The sequence below is a fragment of the Rattus rattus genome, chromosome 6 (genome assembly GCF_011064425.1).
Source record: "Rattus rattus isolate New Zealand chromosome 6, Rrattus_CSIRO_v1, whole genome shotgun sequence".
Classification (NCBI taxonomy): domain Eukaryota; kingdom Metazoa; phylum Chordata; class Mammalia; order Rodentia; family Muridae; genus Rattus; species Rattus rattus.
This window is the reverse complement of record NC_046159.1, coordinates 31,323,950-31,351,926: the sequence shown is the minus strand read 5'-3', so window position 1 is coordinate 31,351,926 and position 27,977 is coordinate 31,323,950. Positions and strand designations below refer to the sequence as shown.

General features: G+C 39.9%; 1 protein-coding gene across 3 annotated transcripts in view; it reads left to right on the top strand.

The window, feature by feature from the left end:
* Window positions 1–4,389: 4,389 nt before the first annotated feature.
* The window catches only part of Pparg (peroxisome proliferator activated receptor gamma), a 124,934-nt gene continuing 101,346 nt past the window's right edge, over window positions 4,390–27,977 (top strand). Inside the window, exons 1-2 of one of the 3 annotated variants that reach the window (XM_032905881.1) lie at window positions 4,390–4,486; window positions 25,861–25,927. The gene's annotated coding sequence lies outside the window, so the exon portion shown is untranslated. Of the gene's footprint in view, window positions 4,744–5,693; window positions 5,815–25,860; window positions 25,928–27,977 lie in introns of those variants that run through there. The other 2 variants (XM_032905879.1, XM_032905878.1) reach the window with 2 other exon arrangements.

The following is a 27,977-nucleotide window of genomic DNA, read 5'->3' as shown; positions in this document are numbered from 1 at the left end:
TCTGAAATGTATAGTGGCTGGAGATTGGTCAGGGTTGTCTGAGATAAAGAGAGACAAGCAGTGTCATGGCCAGCGGCTGTAAAGAGCAGTCAGTCCGCACTGGAAGGATACCCATGCTCACCGTCCACATGGTGGGATATTCTCTCTAATGCCATTTAACTGGACCCCTGGGAAAGAGAGAAAAATAATTTGGTATTTTTTAACCCCCCCCCCAATAAAAAGTAATGTAACATTATTTTTAAATTCTTAGGGACCGTTGCATTTAAATATAGTCAAAATAAATGGAGATCAAGCCACTTATCAACTGTCCCTTCTCAACCTGGACCCTTCCCAATATAACAGACCGTGCGCGAGAGCCCGCCCTGCAGGCAAAGTGCCGCTCTTTAGACAGGAGTTAGCATGCTGTAAACTTCAATGGGAAAGCAAAACAAAACAAACAATAAAAGGCGAGCATTTTTTAAATGCTATGGGGAGTCAGCGCCAATATTTGGAAGGAATTCCTGTGGTTGGGAAACTGAATCAGGCACAAGCTCTTGTCTCTAGAAACTCCATATGGACTCTCTTCCCAGTGTGCGTACGCTGCTGCAGGGTGGAGACCATGGGCTGCTTCGCATAATCCCCACACTTAGCAGAGGGCCTGGCACAAAATAAGCACTCAATAAATGTTTGTGGAATGAAAGAATTCTGCAAGTACAGTTTATGCAGTGTTTTCCCACCTTTTAAAAATGTCATCTATGGTTAAGAAACCCATGTGGCACCGACCCCTGGTACGCACAAACATACACATTCGAAGACTCGAAAGCCACACTTTCCTTCAATAGGAGCTCCATGTTCTGAGAGTTTGTGTTTTCTATTCCGTTCTTTTTATCTGATTTGAGAAGTGTGGGCTTTAAGCCACTATATTGATTTTGTAGCCCACTAATGGCAAGACCAGAGGTTTGAAAGTTTAGAGTGTTTCTTCTCTATTGTTTGCTCACTGTCTTTGTGAGCCTCAGACGCTTTGAAAATAGCCGAAGGTTTGATCCAGGAGACAAATTGTTTAGAAACAATTCAGATCAACTCTAAACTTTTGTTCTCTGTGGTGGAATTTCCCCTTCACGGCTGTTGGTGAATTATGGGATTTTCCGCCACTAAAAGCTGATTGCCCCTTACTTCACTCATATACAAAATTTATCTCAGAATGGATTACAGACCTATATTTAAGGGCCAGACCAAAAAAACGAAATCTCAGAATTAGACCAAATAATGAATTGAACTTACGTATCTTTGATATGACACCAAGATAAAACAAAATTAAAACTAAAATAGATCAAAGATTTTTATAAAGCTTGTACTTTTCATGCAAAAAGAGCTGACAAGCTGGGCATTGTGACTTATACCAGTCTTCAGGACTCGGGATGCTGAGACAGGAGGATCTCCAATTGGACACTAGCCTGGGTACATAACAAGGTCTTATCCAATGTCTATCAACAAAAGTGGATTTAAAGAAAAGAGACACCTTATAGATGGGAGGAAATATTTAGAAATTGTGTATCTCAAAAGAGACTTGTATACACAATATATAAATAACTGTTCCATATAAAATTTTTAAAGTGATTTTAAAACGGGCAAAAGGATACAAATAGATTTTTTTTTTGGTCTTCAAGAAATGGTTCATAAATGAATGGCCAGTGGCTATATGAAAGGATGTTCAATGTAATTAGTCACTAGGGAAATGCAAATCAAAACAGTAAGATGCCATTCACACCTATTAGATGGGCTAATTTCCTTTAAAATGTGCTAACAAGTATGTGGAGAAATTAGACCCCTCGTGCATTGCTAGTGGAAAGATAATTTCTCATTTCTACAGGCAATGTCTACATTTCTTGAAGGCATATTGTTACCACATATGTGCAATGAAATGAAAACACACACACAACTAATAATTCATAGTACCATGATTCATAATGCCCCCAAACTAGAGCCGGGGCTGGGGTTATGGATCCGTTGGTAAAGTGTTTGCTTTGAAAGTTTGATCCCCACAACCTACATAAAAAGCTTGGGGGACAGGTGCATAAGCTTGTAATTCAGTGTTGGGAAGACAGAGATGGGGTGATTCCCAGTGGCTGGCGGCCAGAGAGGCTAGACAAGGAGCTCCAGGTTCAGAGAGACCCTGTCATAAAAATAAGGCGAAGGATTCAAGAGAGGGCTCAACCACTAAGAACACTTAGTGCTCTTGCAGAGGACACAGCCTGGTTCTTAGCACTCATACGTCAACCATATTGCCCACAACTCCAGTGCCAGAGAATCAGATGCCCTCTTCAGACATTTGCAGACTCAACCACACATGTGATGCACATACATACACAATTAATAACATAGAAGGTGAAGGGCAATCAAGAAAGACACCTGGTATCGACCTCTGGTCTCTGTGTGTATCTGCACATACACATGTGCACACACAGTCATGTGAACTTAAAATAGCCTAAATAGTTGGATGAGCAAACATTTCTGTGTCACACTATAGGATATTATTTTGTAATATAAGAAATGAAATGCTGTCAGGCATGCCTCTAATTCTAACCCACTGAAAGCAGGAGGATTACAAATTCAAGGCTTCCGGGCTAGCCTGGGCTGCATAAAGAGACATTGTCTCAAACAAAAAGAAAGGAAAGAAATAACAGCCCAGGCAGGTCTTGACAACATTGCGCTAAGCAAAAGAAATCAATCACACAAGGCATCCTATTATATGACTCCATTTATAAAAAAAATGTCTTGGATAGAAAAAGTCTATCCAGACAGAAAGTACATGGATGGTGAACCAAGGGCCAATGAGAATGACTGTTTATGAGGAGGAAGTTTCTCCACAGGGTGATAAAAATGTTCTAAAATTAGATTATGACAATAATGACACAATTTTGTAGAGAGGCTAAAACTCAATGTGGGAATTTTGAAGGTATGATATTTGAATCTTAGATTATATGAATTATATCTCAATAAAGATGTTAAACTGACACAAGGGGATAAGCCTCAGGAGAATAACAGTGAGTTCAAGGCAGCCAGGGCAACATAGTGAAACCTTTTCAAAAAGTTTAGTCAAAAGTTCAAAACAAAAGTAGATCGGAACTCCTGCATGAGCAAGAAGTTGGCTACATACTTACTACATACATGTACACACATGCATACTTCCCGCTGAGTGTGGGATGCTGACCCAAGTCAACATGATTACTTACTGACAGGCATAGAAATGGAGTCTCTGCGTGGTTAGTAAAATGGGCTTTAGAGTCCCTATATGAACCTGATCTGTGTCTTATTATTTGAGGGCTTTAGGGTGGAAGGACATTAATCTGTTGATTCAAGCTCTGAGCTTTCATTATAGTGCCATACTTACAAACCCCTGGTGTGGATGTTTAGTACCAGAAGAATAAAGAATTCCCTATCTCCCAACAAACAAAGATGCTAAGAGTGGAGGAGCATCCTGAGCAAGAAGCACAATTATAAACTCCCAGAGGTCAGTGCCTCCCAAAGGAGAGCCATAGAACAAGATTTTCATCAATAAGATTGGAAAAGGTAAAAGAAAGTCCTCTGGTGTCCTGAACATCGAAGGCTTTCTGAATGTGCATCTTTAGGACAGATCATGACAGAAAGAGCTGAAAGAGGGCAAGAAAAGGAACTGTCCATCATGCGTGCTTCAGGCTCCTGAGACAAGATGCTCCAAAATTCTAACTAAAAACAAGAGACTCCCAAGTCCTTTCCACACTGTGTGTAAGGTCCCCCATGCAAGAAATGGTGCTAAAGAATTCTAAAAATACTTAATTGTTCTTTAGTGAACAAGGTTAACAAATAGTTAGAGGGCAGGAGAGACAGCTCAGAGGTTAGGAACACTTAGTGTTTGTCCAGAGGACCCTTGTTCAGTTCCCAGCACCAACCAACCACCTGTAACTCCAGCCCCAGAGAGACCATGCCTCTCAGTACACACACACACACACACACACACACACAACTGTATTTAAAAGGAAATTAAATGGTTAACACAAAGTCAGTTTATGAAGGTGTTCTCCTTCATATTGTTCTGAGATTAAAAATAAAAATAAAAAGAGATCCTAAATATACTTAATTTATATTATTATTATTTTTTTAAATGTTACTGAAAAGTACATCTAGAAAAAAAAAACAAACTTCTGCGTGACAGTCAGGGCACCAGCCGGGCCATGGGCATCTATCTGAGGAACGTGGGACCTTCTTGCGTCGCCTCCCAGCGGCTGTGAGGAGCAAGGCGGCCAGGTAACCAGCGCGGGGTGCCAGGCGCGGGAGAGCCACGCGGGTCTCGTGGGCGCCGGCCTCTGGTTGCGGGTGCGGGGCCTCGGGCCTCTCCCTGGGCACCGCCCCCGGTCCGGCCGGGTCCCGCGGCCAGGCGGGGCGGTCGCACTCGGAGCGGCCGCCGCCTGGGGCGCTCCGGTCGGGTCGGCCGCACGGACGCACATTGCCGGCCAAGCCGCCGCCTCAGGTCAGAGTCGCCCCGGGCCACAAGGCCCGCCGCAGGGACGCGGAAGAAGAGACCTGGGGCGCCGCACTGGGGTACCGGGTCGTGTGAGGCCTGAGGGGACTGAGTGTGACGACAAGGTGACCAGGCTGAGGGGACGGGCTGAGGAGAAGTCATACTCAGACAGGACCCGGTGAGACTGACAGCCTGACGAGGTCTCTCTCGGCTGAGGGGACGCGGGCTGAGAAGTCACTTTCTGACCGGACTGTGTGACAGACAAGGTGAGGGGGCCTCGGCCTGTGGGGACTGGATCTGACTGGCTAGGTGACTGGGTCTCGGCTGAGGGGACGCGGGACGAGGAGAAGCCACTCTCTGACAGGACTGTGTAGCTGACAGCCTAATCCTGTCTCAACTAGAGGGGACTCGGGCTGGAAAGTCGCACTCTGACAGGACGGAGCGTGACAGACAAAGTGACGGAATCTTAACTGAGGGGACTGAGGAGAAGTCATACTCTTGACAGGACCAAATGTGACAGACAAGGTGACCGAGTCTGGGTCTGAGGGGGATGCGGTCTGAGGAGAAGTCACTTAGGAGAAGAGTGAGAGAGCGTGATAGCGTGATAGTGGGGCGGGGTCGCGGACTTAGGGACAGAGTGAAGGGTCTCGGCTGAGGACCGGTCACCCGCCTAGAGAGCCGAGTGTGACTGACAAGGTGAATGTCCTCGTGAGGGGCACGGCCAGGCGGGCGCGGAGGGCCACAGTGGAGCCACCTCAGGTTCCCTCAGAAGGTGCTCCGGCAGGCGTGTGCGAGCTCGGAGCAGGGTAGCCGGGGCAGCCCGACCCTGACAGGAAAGCCAGGTCTCCGCACGGTCCAGAACTCCCGCGGGAGGCCGCATTGTGTGGATCTGGTGACAATTTTCAGAGAGGGGCTCGCCAGCAGCCACCGGGTACCCCGAGGCGCTGGGGGTTGGGGGAGGAGGGTGCGCCGGTGATCGTCTAAGCAACTTGGCCCGCGGCTCCCGCCCGCCCGGGGCTCGCCAGGTGTGAGGAAAGCGGGGTCACTGTCGCCAAGGCCCCGCCCCACCAGTGCCCCTCTTCAGCCTAAGAAGGGGGCGAGCACAGGGCAGGGCTAACTGGAGTAGGCAGCCCTCGTGGTGGGGGTGGAAGGTGGGTGTGTGGCTCCGGTGCTTTATGGCTTGGGAGTGGGGAGGAGCCTAAGGTGAGGAGGCAGAAACTGGGAGTAGCCTGGGCTGCTTTTATATAAGGGACGCGAGGAGGTCAAGAAGGGGCCTGGACCTCTGCTGGTGATCAGAAGGCTGCAGCGCTAAATTCATCTTAACTCCCATTGAGTAGGTGAGTGGCTGCATCGTCATGGCGCTTTTGTTGGAGGGTGTTGTGAAGTGGCCAAACTGCCCCAAGTTCTTACACATCAGGATGGTTTGGCTGCGTTCTTGTACTGTAAGAATCTGCTTCACTTCTGATGCTAACGGTGGGAAGGTCGTGTCATTTACTTCAGGAGGAGGAAAAAATCAAGAGTTGAGTTTTCTGTCAGGCAGAAGCTAAAGTTGTTCTTCTTTAGCAGAATGAAGGACAAAAATGTAAATTGAAATGATCATTTGAAAACAAAACCAGATGAACCAAGTTGGAGGGTAACTAACAGTTGGAAAGCCTCTTTCTTGATTTGGAGTTCATTATCATAATGTCAACTCTTTATTATCATGCACAAAGCAAATTGTTAACCGGAGTTATTAAATGAATAACTTAGTCTTGGACTTGGGCAGGTCTTCCAAAGATATCAGGTGCTCTGTGGGAGTCCTCCTGTCCATAGCTAAGTGATCAACTGCTGACTAAAAATATAGCTAGGTCCAGGTGCTATGTGATTTAAAGCCTGGCTAGGGTAGGAGCTGACATACATTGTGACTTCTCAAAGAGATACTTCTCTTGAATGTTTAACAGACGCGCTCATAGATGCTAAGAGCACTTGGAAGCGATGTTTCAGAAGATTCCGTTTCGACTTTAAAATAAGTTCTCTGTGGCCTTATCTTCAACCGCATTTGCTCTAAAGTAAATGTCCAAAATATTAATTTTTATATACGGAAATTTGAAGTCGGTGTCATGCATTAGTTGGAGTGAAGCATATTACAAAGCCATCCATTTTTATTTTACTGTGTGTTTTGTGTGAATTTGCTCGTTTAAGTGCTACCTCAATATTTTAATTTGCTGAGAATTGTATCTTCAGTGAGAAGATCTGAGAAGCAACTGGTGGCCATCTCAATATTCTGCAGCTCACTAGAAGGGAAAAGATTGTCGACAGTTTTATTTTTAAGGAAAAAAATCTTTTTCATATGTAAAAGTTTCAAACTCTTAAAACTGCTGAAGAACAATGGCGCCGTGAAGTCTGAAGTTCTGGATACCTCTAGACCAAGGAGTTTTTACACGCTGTGTCCTCATCCTTTCATATCTAAAAGAATATAAGCTCTTTAAAACAAATTAGAACTAAAAGACCCAGAAGCATCATACACATCAATATTTAAGACTATTTTGATGGTTTTTGTGATAACTATTTTTAATAATTCAGTATATTTCCTTTAAAGGAACTGGTTTTCTTAGCATTCACGTCACTACATATCTCAGCGTCACTTTAACAAAAAAGGGAAAGTCACACTAAAAAAAATCATATCATTAGTTTCAAAGTCCCTTTGACATTTAAAATTCATATATGATAAAAGCATGACTTTACATTTTTGATGTAGAAATGGATTTCTGAGTATGCAAGTGATTGTGTTCAGTTAGTAAGTTTTACATATTTAAACAAATGATTTTTTTTTTCACTTTTAAGTCTCTGAAAAGAAGAGTATGCCATCAGTCTTCTCAAGATCCTTCTGTGTGGGCCCAGTGAAAACATGTATATGGATTAGCAACGTCTTTAAGTTACTTTTCAGATTATGAAGTGGTTGCTAATAGCAGGAGACTTTCATAAAAATTTTGTTAAAATAACTTTTCTAAAAGATTCAGTATTTTCACAGCTTTCATGGGCTCTATAGGTGCCCGGTGTATATGGCACAACATGTGGTCATTCTAATTTGTGTCTTTCTGCTGAATTTATTGTCATACGGACTTAGAAATATTCTCTGTGTCATAAAGTAAGGCAAAAATACTGGGAGAAAGTATCTTTGCTTTCATAGGATTCCACTAAATAAATATTGGTAGAAGATTTAAAAAAAATACTACACTAGTCAAGACAATTTGATTTAAATCAATAGTATGTAATTTTAAACATATGCGCAGCCCATAAATTGTCAAAGTGAATTTTGCTCTTGTTTTTCTTATTTATGTGGCAAATTTCCCTGTTATCTATTACTTAACTTCACTTTCCTAATGCCTAAGTGCAGCAAAAAGGGCAGCGGCATAATGGCTTACAAAGGTCCTTAGAAACTGGATTAAGTTGACCAAAAAATAGCAAGACCAGTTAATTCTGCCTTGATACCAGGGAGGCCTTAAATACCATATATTATTTAGTTCCATAGCATATGAGGGTTTTTTTTTATTATTTTTATGTTTTTTTAAATTTTCCTGAGGTTTCTTGTCTACTACTTGTAGTTTTCTCACAATACAGAGGTAGATTTTCGGAGAGTCATACATGATATATTTTAAACTATTATTTAATAAACTGACATATTTTAAATTTTATTTCTCTAACACAAACTGCATTCATAAGGAGATCTCAAACACAATAGGCCCTACTTTGGTGAAATGTACGATTCATGTTACAATAATATTTACCAGTGGTCTAATATATCCTTAAATCATTATCTTAAGACCTAGGTTTATTCTTACTGTTTCTCTTCAATTGTATATATGTATCAATATTTTAATCAAATATTCTGTTTAAAACATGGATGTTTATGCTGCTTAAGTAGTTCAATTATTACGTTCTTTCTAAGTATGGAAAGTTAGGAAAGCTTAAAATTATTAACCTTTGTTTCTATTTGTTTTGGGTATGGTTTTAAGATATCAGCAAACCTGGATATCTTAAATGATAAGAGCTTAGCCCTGGATTTAACTGAGCTGACATCCTAAAGACAACCTACGCAGCTATCTAGGTCAGCACCGACTCGTTCCCAAGTCTGACTAGCTTGCTCTCTTACCACCTCTGAGATAACCGTGAAGAAAGATAAAAATGCCTGTCGTTTTATAGCCAACTCAAGAAAAATTTATAGAAACGTTCTGTTTTCAGCTTTAAATTATATTCTCCACTTGCTGTTGATTTGGGACAAAAACAAGCATAACGTTTTTCCTTTCTGTCTTTGTGAGTCCTTTACAGACAAGTGGTCTTTGTGCTAGTACTAAGTTTCCAGGGCGGCAGGCTTGTGTGTTTATTTGATAAAGCTCTGCTCTTTATGGATTTTTATGGCATACTTTTGTGAGGCTTGAATATGTTATCCGGGGGAAATTTATTTTACGAAACATAGTAGTCTCCTTCAGTTCCATAGTTTACTACTGACACCTAAAAGACTAAATAATTCTTTGTGCTAGTCATTAAAACTGTTCATTTGTTGCAACAAACAATGACTCAAATTAGCCTTCTAAAAAATTTAACAAGTCACTTATGCCTGCTAACAGGCCACTCACTTATTGGCACGCAGCAAGTGGACAAGCATGTAAATGACTATGCATCTGAAGTCCTCTGTGGATTAACTAATGCAGATCATTATAAGAGACGTCCCTGTGCAAGAAACGGACTGGGACTAGATGTGGTAACATGGGCCGATCCCAAGCTGCATCTTGGTGAGCCGTGTGCTTGCCTGGCGAGTGGGACGGAAAGAGGCTTTTGTGCTGCACAAGTGATTGCTGGGGAAAATTGCCGTGGGGTTTGAACTGCACGTCCTTGGCAAAAACAAAACAAAACAAAACAAAACAAAACAAAAAAACAAAACAAACAAACAAAAAAAACCCAACCTCTTCAAGACCTGGAAGCTGCAAGGTTGGGCCTATGGGGGCGAAGAAAGGCTGGAAACAGGCAAAGAAAGGCTCAAGCCAGTGCTTATAAGTGTGTGTCTTTGTGGATTTCCCTTTGGGAGTGGGAGCCCAGATTCTCATTAACTTCTACCCTCTTATTAGCAAGTACTGTTGGCGCTTCCTAAGAGTCTTGGCTCTTTTTTCAAGCACCCAAGTGACCAGGAAAGAGACTGAGAAATCTTTTCTTTTTTTTTTTTTTGTTTTTGTTTTTTGTTTTTTTTTTTTTTTTTGGTTTTGGTTTTGTTTTTGATAGAGTAGAGTGGATTTTTCTCTACTGCACTGTTGCAGACACAAAAGAAAGATGTCATCAATCCTCACAACTTGCATTGGTTACAGTAAATTTAAAGCTTTCAGGCAGAATTTAAACTAGATAATAGAATGAGGTTTTGTTACATTTAATCAATTTTTTTTATTTATTTAGGTATTGGAAGTCACCCTGGCCCCTCACATGCAAAGCAGTACTGTCGGACTACTTTGTACAGTAATACCCCCAGATTCCATGTTATTGATTTTGTGCTGTATGTTTTGCTTTGAGGCACTGGTGATTGAATGCCCATGGGCTTGCACGTGCTGGGCAGGTGCTTTCCCACCCTTCAGCAATTACTGTTTGAATGTTGTATATGAGTGGTTGTTTTGCCTGCATGTGTGTCTGTGTACCACTTGTGAGTCTGGATTCCTATGGAGGCTGGAAAAGGGTGTCCAACCCCCTGGAACTAGTATTACAGATGGCTGTGAGTCACCATGTGAACGCTGGGAATTGAACCTGGGTCCTCTGAAAGAGCAGCAAGTGCTCTTAACTGCTGAGCCATTTCTCCAGTGCCTCCTTATTCTTTGTAGAAAATAAGTCCACTGTTACATTTGACTACTTAAAATCAATCTGTACACTTATCTGGAATTATGGTACAGAGATAAGATGAGTTGAAACAAATTGTCTGACCCTTAGGAAGAGTTCAGATTGGCATGGACCTGGGATTGAGGAGTCCTTTTCGGTTTGCGGCAGATAAGGTGAGGGAAGTGGAGAAAAGGGGAATACCCTGAGTAGGAGGGTGTAGGAGGAGAACATACAGATCCTGGTCTCCTCTGCTCTCAGGTACAGGTTGTGTGCTTACCATGTCCTAGAATGTAAGATCAGATTGAAAGAATTCACCCTGCTCCGTGGTGACATCTCCGGCTTCTAGAATCACTGAAATCCTAAGGTTGCCTCTCACTGCTGTTACTCTTTCTGGCCCTCAAGTGACTGTGGGGAAAATCTAGTAAAGGGATGAGAGACAAGTTATCCTTTCATCTTGTGTGTTTAAGCAGTACGTTCTCCTGTATAGGGAGGGCAATAGGGAAACATAGAACTGTGAGACCGAGTGCTGGGGTGAACTCCTTAACCTTGACCCCACCCCTGCAGCTGTCATTCCACCACTAAATGCTGTTGTCATACGAAGGTCTGGAGTCCACTTTAAAGAACCAGTGTTCTAGGCAGAATTAACTGACCGAGTCACTATCAGGAAAAAAAAAAAAAAAAGCTTGCTTCCTTGATTTCTTGTTGCCTGAAAACACAGGTAACATTCATGTGGAGTTGGAAAGAGAGAGTAGAAATCGTATTTGGTGACTGCCTCTAACCACTGCACTTAGGAGGAGGAAGGACAGGATTGGGGAAGGGAGATTTGCTCACATGTGGAATTGGATAAAGGGGGTTAAGAAAGGGGGTGGGGGGTAAGGTAATACATGGACCTTGGCAGCAAGATATACACACGATACCAACTATGTGGACCAGCAGTGATAAAAAAAGACAAATGATTTATTCTACATGCATACTTTTTTTTTCTCATAAAAATCAAGACAAGGACCTGAAAGATGGCTCAGTCAAAAGCTGGACAACCTGAGTTTGGTCCCTAGGACCTACATGGTGGGAGGAAAGACTGGCCTCCTGAGGGTTGTCATGTAAACACACACACAATAAATAAATGTAATTTAAAAAAATTTAAATCAAGACAGGTTGCAGATGTTCCTCAAACTATTTTTCAACTCAAAAGAAAACAAACAGTTATTGTGCAATAGCATTTTACCTAGGAAACGTCATCAAAGTTCAGAGCGGTGAGCTGGCAGTTAAGATAATGTAATCAAGCACTGCGCTATCACCCTTCCTTGGGTCCCTTATTTCCTTCACGATGTCACACTAATCCCCTGCTGCCTTCATGAGTTAGTTCCAGCAGACAGCTAAAGCACCTTCCTAGTAGATCCCAGTGAAAGGGGTTTTCAATCACTTCAGTGAGGAAACACGGTGCCTAAGGAGAAGAAATGATGCTTAATGCTTCGGCAGAGCCACTTCACGCATACTCTGCTTTCTTCTCTTTAGGCTCAAAATGGTTACAGCAACTCGATGACGCTCTGCTAGAAACTGAAGCTTGGTGGCCTTATTAGTTCTGTGAATCAGATATTTGGTGGGATTCATTAAGAACAGCCACCCTCACACCCAGTACTAAGCACACTACTTACCTGTCATTAGTGTTTACACAACCTTTCAGTTTATGAACCTAAATCTGAGAATCCTAAAGCCTCACCCTGCTATATATTGTCTCTTTCTTGCAGTTGATAATTACCCATGTAAACAAGCTTTTTTTGTGTGGAAAAGTGTACCCATATGCATGTTTTTCTTGTTCTATATACTGGATAAGGTTTATTTAAAAAAAAAAAGAACACAAACATGTGAATGATATAAATATAAATGAAGTTGAAACGTCAAAAAATTATTTGCATATGTCAGAGTAATTCAGAAAAGTAGAGAGTGCACCCAGGCAAGCAAGCATTTGGCAATGGAAGATTGCTACATGTTCCCTTGAAGCATTTGGAATGACTTAGTAACATCCTGATTTTATTTAAAGGCAATATAATATTTTAAATTTTGAGTTCAGCAATGTTCAAATTCTCTGGCTTTTAGGACTTTGAAAGTAATAGATGAGAAGTTTCTCGAAGGAAGGTACCAGTAGGCCTTTAGTCATCTTTTTTGTCTCCAGCATACAGCACAGTGATCAGTTCAATAAATTTTTTCTAAAAGAGTAGGGAGGGCTAGGAATGTAGCTTAGTTGGTGGAGTGCTTGCCTAGCATGCAGAACACTCTAGATTCTATCCCAAACACAAACTGACAACTTGGAATCTTAGCACTCAGGAGGTACAGGCTGGAAGATCAGAGAGGTTCACCATAGTCCTCAGCCCGGCACAATGGATCGGGCCTGCATGGATTTATTAGGTTATACTCTTGTCTGTAGCCTATATGAAATTACTTGCCATATTTCACTTTATTCATAGATTCCCTGGGAACTATCCTGTAAAAGTCACCACAGCTGGCTTGCTAGATTACTTAGAAAAACTCAGTACTGTTGTCTGTAAGTTCCTGTCAAGGTAGGCCAACTGGTTGTCCATAGCTCCTGTTGCTGTAGGCTAACTGGATCTCTTAGACTGGGTCTCATTGGTTCTTTTTGTCTTTGAGTGGCAGTAAGGAACCCTGAGTCACAAAGACTGGGTTTTATACAACCACAGAAAAGGATCTAGCCCTGGAAAACTACTCTATGTTAAATAAATAAAGCTATTTTCCAATTCCAGTTTAATAAAGGTTGACAATAAGCCCTTCCTAGTGATTTTTAGTAACAGTTTTGTTTCTTACTCTAAAATTCTGTGATTTGGCATTTGCAGCCAGGGGTGTGGCTCAACGCTAGAGGGGTTGTCTAGCATGCAAAGTCCTGTGAACAACACACTATGATTTAGAAGCTGAAGAAATTTGTATTTACGTATCTCTGATGTCACTGTAATTTACTTCAGGCTGCTGAGAAAGCAGTTGGGCAATGTGTTGCATACCGTAATGTTATAGCGTCACTTCTGAGGCTTTTTCCAGAGCACCAGAAGTTACAGGAAGAGCCAATACAAGAACTTCATAAAAGCATTGTTATAAGAACCAGTATCTGAACTGGGAATGGTGGTATATGCCTCTAATCCCAGCACCTGAGAGACTGTGGACGGAGGATTACATGTCAGAAGTCAGCCTGGGCCACACAGTAAGATACCATCTAAAACCATACTTGGAAGTGACGCAGATATTTAGCAACAGAGAAAATAGTTAACTTCATAGTTTCTTTGTGATCCTGATCAGGAAAGATCAAGGCAAGGTATGAGAATCCTCTAGCTCGATTTTTAAGTTTTTCTCTGTCACACCCAAACTTTGTTTCACACTTAGTTTTATTTAACATATTAGATTTACCTGTGCAGTTTTTTTTTTTCATGATTCACTTATTTGGGAAGGAGAAAAAAAAGTTCATCTTTTTTTTTAAACAGGCTCATCTTGTTCGCAGGCTTATATAAATAAGGTTCAATTTTGCAGATTTATTATGGCCTGTTTGATCTTTTGTTTGTGCTGTCAAATAGAACTTTGAAAACAGCTTCTGGAATTACTTTCTCTTAAAGCTCTCCTCTTTAAATTTTTTTCTTAAAAATATATGTATATATTATGATCTTTGTTTTTCCTCTCTCTAAAACTGAATGACCTCATGTGAGAGTTATTTGGCTCTCCAACTCCTGGTGGAATGTTGTACATGTACTCATAACTAGTCATGATACAGAAGCCTGTTAAGGTAAGCGCCCCTTATTAATGAGACCTTAGTGTGAAATGTGGTAGAAATCCTGAAGAAAGAGGCTCAAAAATAGCAAGGAACATGTTTCCCCAAATCCCTGCAAACAATGCAAAATCACATATATTTACACATATATGCATGCATACATGCAGACATACAGTAATAGTCCTTGGACTTTTCTTTTTTTTCCCTGTTCCAGAAGGTCCAGAAGTAAAAATTAACTGCTTTTGACTTTGTCCCAGGTTATATATTGTTCCTGTTACTTTCTTTGGGAATATATATATACATATATATATATGAATTAATAATATGTGTCTATATTATGTATGTATGTACATATGTACATGTATGTATGTATGTATCTTATATTGGTTTTGTGATACTCTTTCCTTCTAAAAGTATTAAAAAAGTCTTCTAGAAGTTTTATATCAGTGATACTAATTTTTTTTCCTTCCCTCTCAAGTTCCTGCTGATTTAGTCCCTAATGTCAGCCAGTGTGAACTGTAGCTAACAGGACTTCAACTTTTAGATTGTACAGTCTTTGGTAGGACAGCCTTAAGTGTTGATACTTCAAAGAGTAAATCTACCAAAGGTTTTCTGTGGAGGGATGCAGTATGAAACATCAAATCCTGAGCCTCAAACATGCTAGGTAAACTGTTGAGCACTGAGCCCCCATATCCTAGGTAGAAAATGACCACTCCCTAATCAAGTTATTGTAACAATTCCATATTTCTGAATTCAGAAATTGCTTTTACCATTTTTGTTTGGTATTAAAAATGACAGAAAATGTTTTGTTGACCACTTAGAAATAAATTCTGAACATGAATGACAGCAGTGCACAAGGAAAACATATTTTAAAGGCATTTATGTGAAATCAAATAGAATATATTCTTGCCCACACACAACACTGTGAACTATTGAGGGAACATCAATTTAGGCATAACCAGAACTTTCAGGTCTGGCAAATGTTGTCAGTGTGTTTATTGCATCCCACAAACTGCACCCTTGCTGATTGACCACTGACTTTACGAACTGTGTATTGAGATCAAAACCCATTTTCTGAAAACACAGCCACATGAATGGCGAGGCTAGAGCTTCAGAGCTAAAGATCTATGAACTACAAACCCACATCTAGCACTGGGCAGTTAAAGACCTTGGTTCAGTCAGAGATGTGAAGTGACAGTGATGGAATATAGAGCATATTGGCATGACCAATCACATAATCCATTCCATATGTTCACTGTGCTTCTCAGACCAGTCTCCGACCCTAGCAAATACAGACACATGACTCATTTGGTTTTGATACAGCATGAATGGACAGGATTTACCCTGACTACCAACTTTTGAATTCAGAATATCCAAACTATTCTCCACCTAAATGAAACATAAGTGGAAGACAGACTTACTCTAAAATGTATCTGATACAGTCTGTCTTCTGGATCACAAATTACATTTGCTGATTTTTTTGGGGGGGTGTCATTTCTATTTCTATGTTTCTGTCATACATTATTAGAGTATAGGGGTGTGTATCATAGCTCTTGACATTTTTTTTAACCTCTCTGTGCACTGCATGCCTTCCCTAGTCCTGACCTGCAACATGGGACAGGTGCATCCTAAGTATTTTTTATGTACCTTTAAATTTGACTTTAAGAACAAGCATGTGCTTTTTCAGCATTGGTTATACATGATTCTTAATATTACTACCCAATTTTTTAGGAAAATCCCTGAATTGATTTTTTAATGTTAATTCACAGTCTGTGTAACATTTTTAGGACATGTGGGATTAACAGCAGAAGAAAGCTTTACTCTGCTCACCTTGATACTCTAGAGCAGGTACAGTGAGACCTGAGAAAGGGAGAAATGTCCATTATCATTTCTTCATCATTCTACCTGAGCTCGCTCAGTAGTCCTGGTCAGAGGAACAGGTTCCATAACGGCCTAGGGACCTGAGCCCCGTTTTTACATTTCAATAGCAGCTGTGACAAATTCCGTGCAGTGCTGCAGCTGGAAACGGTTTATAACAATGCACAACACAAATGCTGCTGAGACTTTGATCCATGTATCATGTAAGACTGATTCCCGTTCATGTGTTTTGCCAGGTTAGATAAAACACCATTAGATTTTAACCTATCCATTGGTTTACAATAGGTTTTTTCCCCCACCAGGGTCTCTCTGTGTAGTCCTTGCTTGAAATTCACTCTGTAGACTATGCTGGCTTCAAACTCAGAGATAAGCCTGCATCTGCTTCCTGAGTAATGGCCTCAAAGCTGTATGCCATCATGCCCAGCTTTTAACAGATAGTCATTTAATTGTTCAGCTATTTCATATATTAATCACATAATTACAAGTACTATCATCATGATGATTTAATAGTTAATCTTTTCCAAGGAAGTTCTGTATTTATGAACAACTTCAAAGTATCAGACTGAGAAACTGATTCGTATATAAAAGCAAATACAAAAGATGAGCCTCTTTAAAACATTGCCTTGTGACATCTTTGGACACTCAAGGTAGGTAGATGAACCCTGCTAGAATGAAAGTAGGAGTCTGTTTGCTAAAGATGAATACAGGAAACCTGCGCCTCTCCACCCTTGGGCAACCTGCCATTTTCCTCCTGTTCTCACACCTGCTCAGCTACTAGGGCAAAGAAACACTGGCTAGACACACGCAGACCCTTTGCTTCCTGAGAGACAGCACCACAGAAAGGATAAAGAGCCAAAGGTTTGAGCTGCACTCTCATTGAATATCAAATCTCAGTTTGGTTTTAGTACTCTTTCATGTCTTGCTGCACACAAGGAATGAAACCCCTGCATACAAACAAGTAATTTGTTTGGCTAGGTTCTTGACTCAGAGAAAGACAGAATACCTCAGCTCAGAACCTTGAAAACACCTAAGTCCAGAAAGGGTACAGTTGAAATTGTGAACCAACAACCCGTTGCAGCATGATGACTCAAGGCTGAAGTTGAATGTAACTGAAATCAAAGGAGAGAAGGGGTAGCTAGGAAAAGCCCTGCAGAGGAGAGTTCAGAAGTTCAAGAATTAAGAGGGCAGCCTGATGAAAACCATTGTAAACACGTACAGAGAAAGAAACAACAAAGGAGCCAAACGGAAGTCACTTCACAAAGAGCATAAGCAGATTGGTGTGGGGTTGCTGCTTCATGAATGTAGGTTTCCTTTGGTGAGGACATTTTAGAACTAGATAGAGGGAGACTTAGAGCTGCTTTTCTTTCTTTTTAATGCAGTACTGAGAATCAAACCCAGGTCCATGTACTTTCTAGGCAAGCAGCTGACTGCCAACCACATGGCCATCCTCGTCTGCACAGCTTTTCCAGTGTCCAGGCCAGTGACCCTGATCTGACCACTGTACATTGTATACATGTGCTGAAATATCACTCTGTACCTACATTGTATTAACTGAAAGCAAAATATAAAAATATACTAGACATTAATAGTAGTATATAATATACAGTGTGATATATTTTAATAGTGTTATATACCCTGAAATGGATACTTTTATGTTGCCTCAAAACTTAATGTTCATGATTTGAGATAATCAAAGAGAAAAAGAAAAGAATCTCCAGTGTAAGAAAACCAAGTCTGGAATAGTGACTAAACACAGCTCCAGGGGACTCCACATGAACTAACTGGAGGTAGAAAATACAGCACCAGAGCATGAGCGGTCAGAAATGGGGTTGGAAATGCAGATCTTTCAGACTAATGATAAAGGTCTAGAATGGAGATGGGATAGGCTTTGTCTTAGCAGTGAGGAGATTCCAGATCTTAAGAAGTTAGAGATAATTTAGTCAGAAAATTAACCTGGTAGCTGTGTGCAGAGAAAGCCACCAGGAAGCTGTTAGAAAACTGGACATAATGTGTGGACCCTCTGTAGGGATGAAGACAATACCCCACCTGAGCTGTGCTTTTAGCAAAGGCATAGTCTACACACTAATGCACACTGACCTGGACCAAGGGGAGGACAGTGGTGACATTGTCATAGGATTCAAGCATATGATTTGACCTTTCATAAAAGTGTCCACAATATACTGCAGAGAAAATGCCTTCACCTCAAATTAGATGCATATTGTCTTGAAGAAAAAACTATTCTGGGACTTACCATAGATTTTAGGGTACCCTCTCTATGTATCACTTTATATATTGAACACAGAGCTATAATAGTAAACAAGAAAGAGCTGGTCCCTTTCTTTATGGAACTGTCACATAGCCTTTATTTATCAAAGGGTAGCCAGACATTGAAGAGAGTCATAGTTCAGCTCCGTGTAATAAAGAACTATAATATATAAATATATATTCAGCAGTGGAAAAGCCTGCCTCAAGGGCAGAAAATTCTTTGTCATTAGAGCCCAAGGGAGTCTCTAAGATGGCTTCCCCTACTGAGAAGACCTGTAAGCGCCCGTCTAAACCTGAGGTGCCAAGATTTTCTTTTCTTCACAATTAGCAACTTTGGAACATTAGCATAAGCTAAACTTTTTCATCAGCACTTGTAAATAAGCTTATGTAAATATATGTGCAAATTAGATTTTAAATGTATTCTATACTTAGTTTCACAATTAGATGGGTGTGTGTGTGTGTGTGTGTGTGTGTGTGTGTGTAAGTGTGTGTGCGAGCATGCCCCCATGTCTTTCTGGGAACTGAAACCAGGCCCTCCTATATGCTAAGCACATGCTATACCAACGAGCCACACACACCCACACTCTGTAGTTCTCCAATTCTTTTAAAAGAAACTATTATTTTCCAATGCTTTCTCAGCCGTTCATTTATTTCCAATTTTAATATTTATAGTAAGTTCCTCTTTCACGTGATGTTTTTCACAAGTAATGCAAATTTCTGCAGAAGTAAGTTACATAAATCTAAGTCAAGATGCTGACCTTTAAATCATTTGTTTCTTACTCCTGTGATGTAATGTCATGATTGAACAAGACCTTGTGTGACTACCCACTTGAGGATATCTTTGGGGTGCCATTTTTTTCCATTCTAAAAATATCAGTTTTTTGAGTTTTTCATACAATGTGCTTTGATCGTATCCACCCCCTAGCTCTTCCCAGACCCACTTCTCCTTTGCTATCCGTCCAACTTTGTGTCTTTTTTTTTTTTTTAACCTATCAAGTCCAGCTTGTGCTGCTTATATCCTCTTGGATGTGTGGCCTTCCTCTGGAACATTTAGCCTATTTGACTTAGTTATTATAAACATCAAACTGTTTCTGTCAACATCTAGTAAGCAGCCTTAGGACTGAATAGTTACATTTCATAGCATTGTAACTTTTAGACTCTTATATATAGGAGTGACATCTTTAGTATATTTTCTGAAATGCTAGAATGTTTTAACCCAGATGAGGGACATTCTTCTCATAGAAATTGTTTTAGTGTTTATAATAACAAGTAACAGGTTATCTGCAGAAGAAAAACAATAATTTCATTTCATCTCTAGTAAAATACCTTGTTAAAAGTTGACCCCTCCCCTTTTAGGGTATATGAATAAAACAGGTTATACTTTTCACCAAAATGCATATAAAGTTTTTGGCATGTGCCTAGAACATTACCTGATATATACTAAGCACTCAAGTATTTATTGAACATTATTCAGTTATGTGAAATGATGTATATCAGATATTTCAATTAAAAAATTCATGTCTGAATAGACATACTAGTAGGGAAAGCTAAGGCACTTTCCTCAAGGTAACATTTAGGTATAATTACCAATGTGAAAGTTCAAGGTAAAATGGTTTTGGTAGCATGTGAATTTCTATGTGATATTTATAATGCCAGTGATAACTAATTCTGGTGGTTAAATACAAAGTGAATAACTTAACCTGAGCATGCACACCATTACCACTGAATGGCCGCAACCTCTAGGCCTGTGCTCCCTTTCTGTTGCCTTCCCTTCTGCCTAATTCCTTCCCCCCTTTTCTCTCTCTTCCTATTTATATCTCCCTCTCCTCTTCTTCCCCCCCCTCCTTCCTTCTCTTTCCCTCTCACTTCTTACAATAGGTCTGGCCATTAGTCCCTCTTTCCTGCCCTGTTTTTTTCATTCCTGATGCTTCTTATATTTTATTTGCTAGGGTTTTACAACTACTTCTCTTCTGAAGATTCTTCCTTTGCATCTATGTTTCTCGGTGCCTATTATTAGCTCTTGCCTATGGCATGAAGGTAATGTGTACTTTTAATCTATTAATTCCATTTTTGAGATAACTTCGTTCTGAATTCTTGATACTCTTTCTAACAAAATGTGGTTCCCATTTATTATTTTCCAGGTGGGTTATTAAAGCATCAAATCACTAATTCTCAAACTATCTGAAAGGGGTCAATATGCCTTGACTCATGTCTTAGTTAGGGTTTCTATTGCTGTGATGAAACACCATGACCAAAAAGTAAGTTGGAAAAGAATTAGTTTTCCATAGCACTGTTCGTTGAAGGAAGTCAGGACAGGAGCTCAAACAGAACTGGGTCCTAGAGGCAGGAATTGATGCAGAGGCCATGGAGGGGTGCTGTTACTGACTTGCTTTCCATGGTTTTCTCAGCCTCCTTTCTTATAGACCTCAGGACCATCAGTCCAGGGAAGGTACCACCCACCATGGCCGGGGCCCTCCCACATTGTTCACTAATTGAGAAATGCCTTATGGTTGGATCTTATGGAGTCATTTTCTCAATTCAGGCTCCTTTCTCTCTGATGACTCTCAGACTGTGTCAAGTTGACATAAAACCATCCAGTAGTACACCCGCAAATGCTTATAAGCACAGCAGCTTGTTGAGGTAACTCCTGACTGTCTCTAACAACTTTCATTTCTAACCTCTTTTTCCAAATAGCACAGACAGCAGATGATTCTTAAGCCATTGATTTCTGGTTGCATCTTCCCTTACATGTGCAGTTACACAAGAGGCTGTCATGTTCCTACTGTCTAGAATGCCAGTAATAAATAGCAGATGCTGAGCAGATAACTGCCTGGCGTTGACGTTGTATGCCTTTAATCTCAGTACAGGCAGAGGCAGGCAAATATCTGCATTGAAGGCCAGCCTGGTCTATAGGCATCCAGGGCCACACAGAGAAACCTTGTCTCGAAAAAGGGGGGAAAACACAAAACTCTGCTCTTTCTCTCTCCCCTTCTTTTTCTCCTCTGCTTTTTTAATACAAATGAAATTATTTATTTAGTTCTCTGAGGATATAACAGCCAAATAAACAGTGAATTTTGTAAGGTTTCTGTAAAAATCTAAGGAAGACCTTGGTTGAGCTACCACTCTAATGGAATCAGTCTTCATGGTCAGAGGGGATAGGATAAGGAAAAGCCCAGTGAGTTTGTACCCATAGGAACTGGCTCCAAGATAGATAGGAAATGTATTATTTGCATGTAACCTAGCTATATTGCTTTAAATTGCATTCAGATGACTTATTATACCTAATATAGCATAAATGCTAGAGAAATTGTTATACTGTATTGTTTGGGGAAACAATAACAAGACAAAGTTGTTACATGTTCAGTACAGGCACAGTGTTTTTAGAATGTTTATTTGTGATATCGTGGCTACATATGATAAGTGCATTTGGGCATCAAATGTCACAGCAGGAGTGTGGAGGTCAGAGGATGGCTTGTAGAATTCATTCTCTCTTTCTACCTTTACATGGGCTCTAAGGGCTGAATTTAAGTCATCAAATACTTTACATGCTGATCAATAGTACCTTCTTGTTAATGTAGTTTTAAAAAATATTTTTACTGTGTAGTTGGATATATCTAAGAATACAAAATCCTCAGATGTGGAGGAATAGCTACATTTTAGTTTGAAATAAAAATTACTATTTTGTGTATGTTTTGCCTACTTACTTCCTTCCCCCCACAGCCTGTGATGGGCACTGTCTGACGGAATAAGAACACTCTCCCTACCTTTAAGAAAAGACACGGTTCAGCTTGCCATTCATGCATGAACTCCTCCTACACACACTCATACAAACATACGTGCACATGCACATGCACTCACACACACACAATCTTCCCATGTTAGGAGCTACTGCTGAAGAATTAGAAACTACATATAAGTAGACATTCTATATTCAAGAGTAGAAAGAAGAAAGCCAATGAACTTATAGTTATAGTAGAAAATCTCAGGAAGAACAGGTATAAGAGACTAAGAAGTATCTGGAAGGCAGGATAGGGCAGCAGTATGCAGGAGCCCACTTGGATCAGCTTGTATCTCCTTAGAGACAGTAAGTATTAAATTATATGAATTATATTAAATTATAATCAGACAGGATATGTTAAAAAAGTAATAGACACAAAAAGCATATTTCCTAGCTCTTCCATTGCTGAGATTTGTTATCTCATTGTGTGTCTGTGTGCTGGACATCCTACCTCAGAGACATCATGTTTGAAACTTGAAATCCTTGCCTCATAAGTCCAGAAACTAGAACATTTTCTTAATGTCAGGAGGGCTAATTAAGCATTTTTCTAGCACACCAATGGAAAACAGAAATCAAGAAGTCTAATGAAGCAGCTTATAACTAGTTTCGGTAGAAAGATGTGTGTCATCACTCCAGTACACTGTACAGAGGAACAGAAAAATGGCAAGTGATGAATCCAGTGTTCAGTAAAGTTGCTGTTGATGATGTTGCTATTTAATTGTAAATCTTGCAGAGTATTTACATCTTAATGTCTTTTAGAAATCTCCAATACACACCACACCACACACCACACACACACACACACACACACACTCACACACACATATTTATTTCCTTTACTGTTGGAAAAGGAACTGGCTATTTATAGACTATACCACACTGTCATATTTCACAATTAGGACTTTATTAGTTGTAAGTTTGAGACAAATTATTGTTATTAAAATTTCTTAGTTTTTAAAAGAAATGTTAAGAACAGGTTCTTGAGCATACTAGTTGTGTACTGTACCACTGGGCTACATCCCCAGCCCAACTGTGTAGACTACTGGTTTTGTGTATTTTGAAATAATCATATGACTTATTTTAATTTTTTAATGCCATTATATGTATTTATCAAATTTTGGTATTAAATTGCCTTTGCTTTTCTGAGATACATTCAATTTGATCACAGTAGTTTATTTTTCAAGCATATGATTAAATTAGTTTTACTTATAGTTTTAATTTGATATTAAATAAATAGTACTGACATTTTTCAATGTGTGTGTGTGTGTGTGTGTGTGTGTGTGTGTGTGTGTGTGTCACATGCACATGGAAAAGGTTACAGGACAACTTGTGGAGCCTGGATCTCTCCTCTCACCATAGGAGTTCTGATGGCATAGGCCACCAGGCTTCCCAGAACACTCTCTTGCCCATTCAGCTATTTCAATAATCCCGCCCCCCCAATTTTTAAATGTTTTCTTTTGTGGAGGATGGAAAAGGATTAAATTTTTGTATCAATATTGTGGTACTTAAGTAATTAATTTGGTCATAATTTTTATGACATCTCTTTCTGCAGTATTTTAAAAGAACACATAAAATAGCCTTTTGGAAGAGGTTTTGTGTTTTTCAGCATTGGTGGACATTGAACCCAACGTCTTGTTGGTGGCAGACAACTGGTCTACCACTGAGTTCTACCTGCAATCCTTTGGGGATATAATTCTGTATAAGTTCTCAGTGATTCCCTTTTTTACCCCCACCTCCATCTCTTGGGTTCATTGTTCATTCCATTTCAAGCAAATTAATCTGGATGAATTGCTCTTGGTCTGTATTAATATCTACTATGATGTATAGAAAGTCCTATTTCAAGACTTCTTATGTGAAGTAGTTGAATAAGTAGACAAAAATAGCCTGGCCTACTGTGAGCTTTGTGAAACAGTGATCTGTTTCTTCCTAAGTCTCTGGGTTTTAGACATTGTAGATGGATTGACTATCCGATGAACATAAAGTAAACATTGAATGTGAGAAGCTAGATGTACTGTCGTCAGATTGCCTCTGTCCTGGGACATCCTGTGACCGTAGACCATGTCTTGAAGACACAGAACAGTCTGAGTGAATCCAGAGAGTTGGGTAGGGTATAGGTGATGTTTGAAATACAGTATGCCTCCATAGATAGTATTAGGGGGCCTTGTTTTTTGTTTGATCTAACTCTTGGGGTCCCAAGCCTGGAATAGATAGCAGTTTCCACACTTTTGTATATTTAAGAGAGAAAAAGATCATGAAATTAAAATGGGATAGATAAAGAATCTGGGAGGGTATGGAGGATGGGAGGGAATATTATATATATATATATAATATATATATACACATATATATATATGTGTGTGTATGTATATATATGAACATTTTTTAAAATTACAAATAAATTAAGATTACTTTCTTTTTATCCAATTCTTAATAAAATTATGTATATTTAAGGAGGAGCAGGAGTATGTGTCAAGTAAATTAGTATTGCTTAATTTTAACCAGGAACTTTACATTTTTTTGAGGTGGTGATTTTATTAATTTGTTGATTGATATTTTCTTTTGTTTTCATACTTCTGAATCCCTTTCTATCTTAAATGATCTCTTATAGTTAAAGTACTTTCCCATATATTAAACATGCAAGATGTAGTGAGCAGTTTGGTTGTGGATGCTGCTTTCACTAATTGACGAGCAAATTTGAATGTTTTTGCAAGTCGTTATGATGGAAGTCAGTAGTCACTGCCAAAAAACCAAAGCATATAGGCAGAAAGTGCAGACAAATTAGCTCTTCCTGTAGAGACTGTCCTGTTCTGAGAACAGAACTACAGTTTACCATTGGTACTGAGATGGCACTGAAGCTCTCCCATTTCCAAGCAGCAGTACGCACAGTGATGGGAATACCAACAAGCAAAGCTCCCTGGCTGTAGCTCATGTTCTTTCATGTTAGAAATAACAGAATGGGAGAACCGTTCATCTTCATGATGTAACATTTTACAACATGTATCATGTAGCAGTTTCTGTCAGTTCCAAGAAGTCAAAAGAGTGAGTGCTGGAGTTCTGCACAGTGTGTCAGACTGTGCAGAATGTTGGGTCTGCATGCCAGGGCTCTCTGGCCCTCCTGATAAAGGCTTTTGGCACCGGATGCTGTTTTGTCTTTACAGAATGTCCTATTCTGGGATCCCTGAGCCCTTTTAAGAGACAAGGATGTGAATCATTATTTAGACAATCTGCTCCCTGGACCTTCCTCTGAAAAGTCTGCTTAGTCTGTTGTATGCTGCTCCCAAGCAGGCTGGGCACTCTACTGTATTTTAGATTTTGCCAGTATGTAGCTTCCAGATGAACTCAAATTTCAGTAAACATCAGCTTTACAATGTGTAACTCTCATCAAACTTGCATCACACACCCTCCAACTGGATGTGGACAGCAGGCCTTCTGAGGTGTAAGCCACACCCGAGCTCTCAGCTCCCTATCATTTGAGCTTGCTAATCCCTTTAAAGATCTAGGTTTTCCTAAGTCTGAATGGTAATATAATTATTATTAATTTGATATTAAAAAATGGACATAATAAGAGACTTTTGCATCATGTCAGTGACCCTAGTGGTAAAACAAGAGAAGTGAATCAAATACCTATCTGTCTCTTTTATGCAACCATTCTGAGGAGAGTTTGGGTGCTGCATGATCCAACGATGAGTCATTTAGTGGTGTGTTGGTGATTTCTAGAGAATATAAAGCTTTACATGCTCGGAGAAAGCAAATACTGTGGATGAAAATTAATGTGTATATTTACATTTTGGTAGACTGGGATGTCTGAGGATTTAACATATCAATGAATTTTCAAAACATTTTTCCTTTTTAATTATTCAGATTTGAAAGAAGCTGTGAACCACTAATATCCAAGGACATTTTTGAAAACAAGGACCACCCTTTACTGGTATGTAAATCAAAATAAATTATAATAATATAATTAATAAGTTATATTAAAATTGTACTTTAAATTTTTTAATTGTTTTTACTGCCTCAATACTTTCTCCTACGTAATTTTCCAGTTATTTGCGTTCATCATAACATACTTGTCTAAGACAAAACAAAGATAGGAAAAAGACCTAGTAGTTTCACTAGGACACAACCTTTTTTTTTTTTCTTCTCCATCTTTATTAAATTGGGTATTTCTTATTTACATTTCAATTGTTATTACCTTTCCCAGTTTCCAGGCCAACATCCCCCTAACCCCTCCCCCTCCCCTAGGACACAACAAAAATAACCCTCTAACCTCTTATTTTCATATCCAAGTATGACTCCAGGTGCATTATTTCAGATCCTTATACTTATGATTGACGTTAGATAAATATATCTTGTCTGGTCCTCAGAGGCTATCAACCCTAATCTCTGGTCAGACAGAATTAGGTTCATGTACACCACACATGTTCTTTTCAAGGAGAATTGCTGATACCTACATGATAGTAGTTCCTCCTTGGGACTGACTGGCATCGAGTATGGCTTCAGAGCCTGTAGATGAAGTTCTGTGAAATCCATCATTTCTCAGAACCTGATCCGAGTATGCTGAGGCAGTCTTCAGTCCCCACATGTGTCTTTTTGTCTGGAGACATAAATTACTCTGAAGCTTTATGTAGTTTTAGGACAATTGATTATAGTCAACAGGGAAGGTCACAGTGTGGTCCGTGTTTTTGAAACCTGCAGATGCGTTGGAAAAAAACCTGCCAGATAAATACATTCATGGATCAACGCAGACTGCATTAGTATGTGTGTCAGTGGGTGTTCTTTAGTTCTGTCTTCTGAGAGGACCTAGATAAGAGCCTCCCAATAACAAACCAAACTGTGGTGTTCAAATGCCATTTCCTCTCAGAAGAAAATGGAGCTCTTTGTAGAAGAGGCTGACTCCAAAGCTGAGACAAAATCAGGTCAGCATAAGTCTGGAGGCCCATGTAGTGCCAGAAGCCAGGCAGGGTGTGCTCCAGAAGAGTCAGGGTGGAAAAGAGCCCAGCAGCCAACACTGAGACAATTTGAGCAATAAAAACACTAACTGTAGGACTGCATTATAGCTCCTCAAGTGAGATATATGTAAGAGTTCTGATCAATTGGTGTGAATAGTTACAGAGTAAATGAGGAGTGGAGGTGGAGGGAATGATGACTCTTTACAGAACTTGGGAAGGAGTGAAGGCAAGAGCAAGTTGTCGGAGAACCATAGCAACTGTTGCTGCAGGCTGGATCCACCAATGAGTACTGACTTTAGTGGGTGGGTAAGAGTGGAAGAAAAAACAGGATATTTACACAGCTTCCAAGCATTTCCCTAATGTGTGTTAATTACAAATGGGAATGGAGAGACTTACAGTACAGAGTCCTGGCAAATACCACCCATAGACAAGCAGCCAAGTCAGTACTAACAGTAGTAAGACTCAGTGAGCTGTCGGCCCTGTGAGGTGTCCTGAGAGGGTTCCAGGGGCATATTTGGTATTCTTCCCAAAACTCCATGACCTCAGCTAAGTCATGAGGAAACATTAACTATACCCTGAATAGAGATAACTTAAAAATACCTGAGCAACATGCTTCAATGGCCTCAGAAGCAAAAGAGACAAGCAGAGTTGGGAACTGTCACCCACTTAAAAAGAAGCAAGGAGACTTGGCAAGTGTGTAGGTGGATCCTGGAACTGAAGAGGAACTAATGCAAGTGGGAAAACTTGAAAAATTCAACTATAGGAGAATATTATTTTGTCTGTATATTATTTTTGTTAATTGTGCTAGGGTTTGAATATGTGAACTGTGGGGAAAGATGCACAAGATGGAGATCTGTTGCCTTTTTATATTTTATGTAAGCATTAAGTTAAATCATTTCCCAGCTATAAAATGTTTTGGTTGTGGTTTCATTTATTATTTAATTTATGTCAGTCTTGGGGATTGAACGCAGGGCCTTAAAAATTCTGGTGAGCATTCTACCACTGTTATATCCCTAGCCATTAATTGTC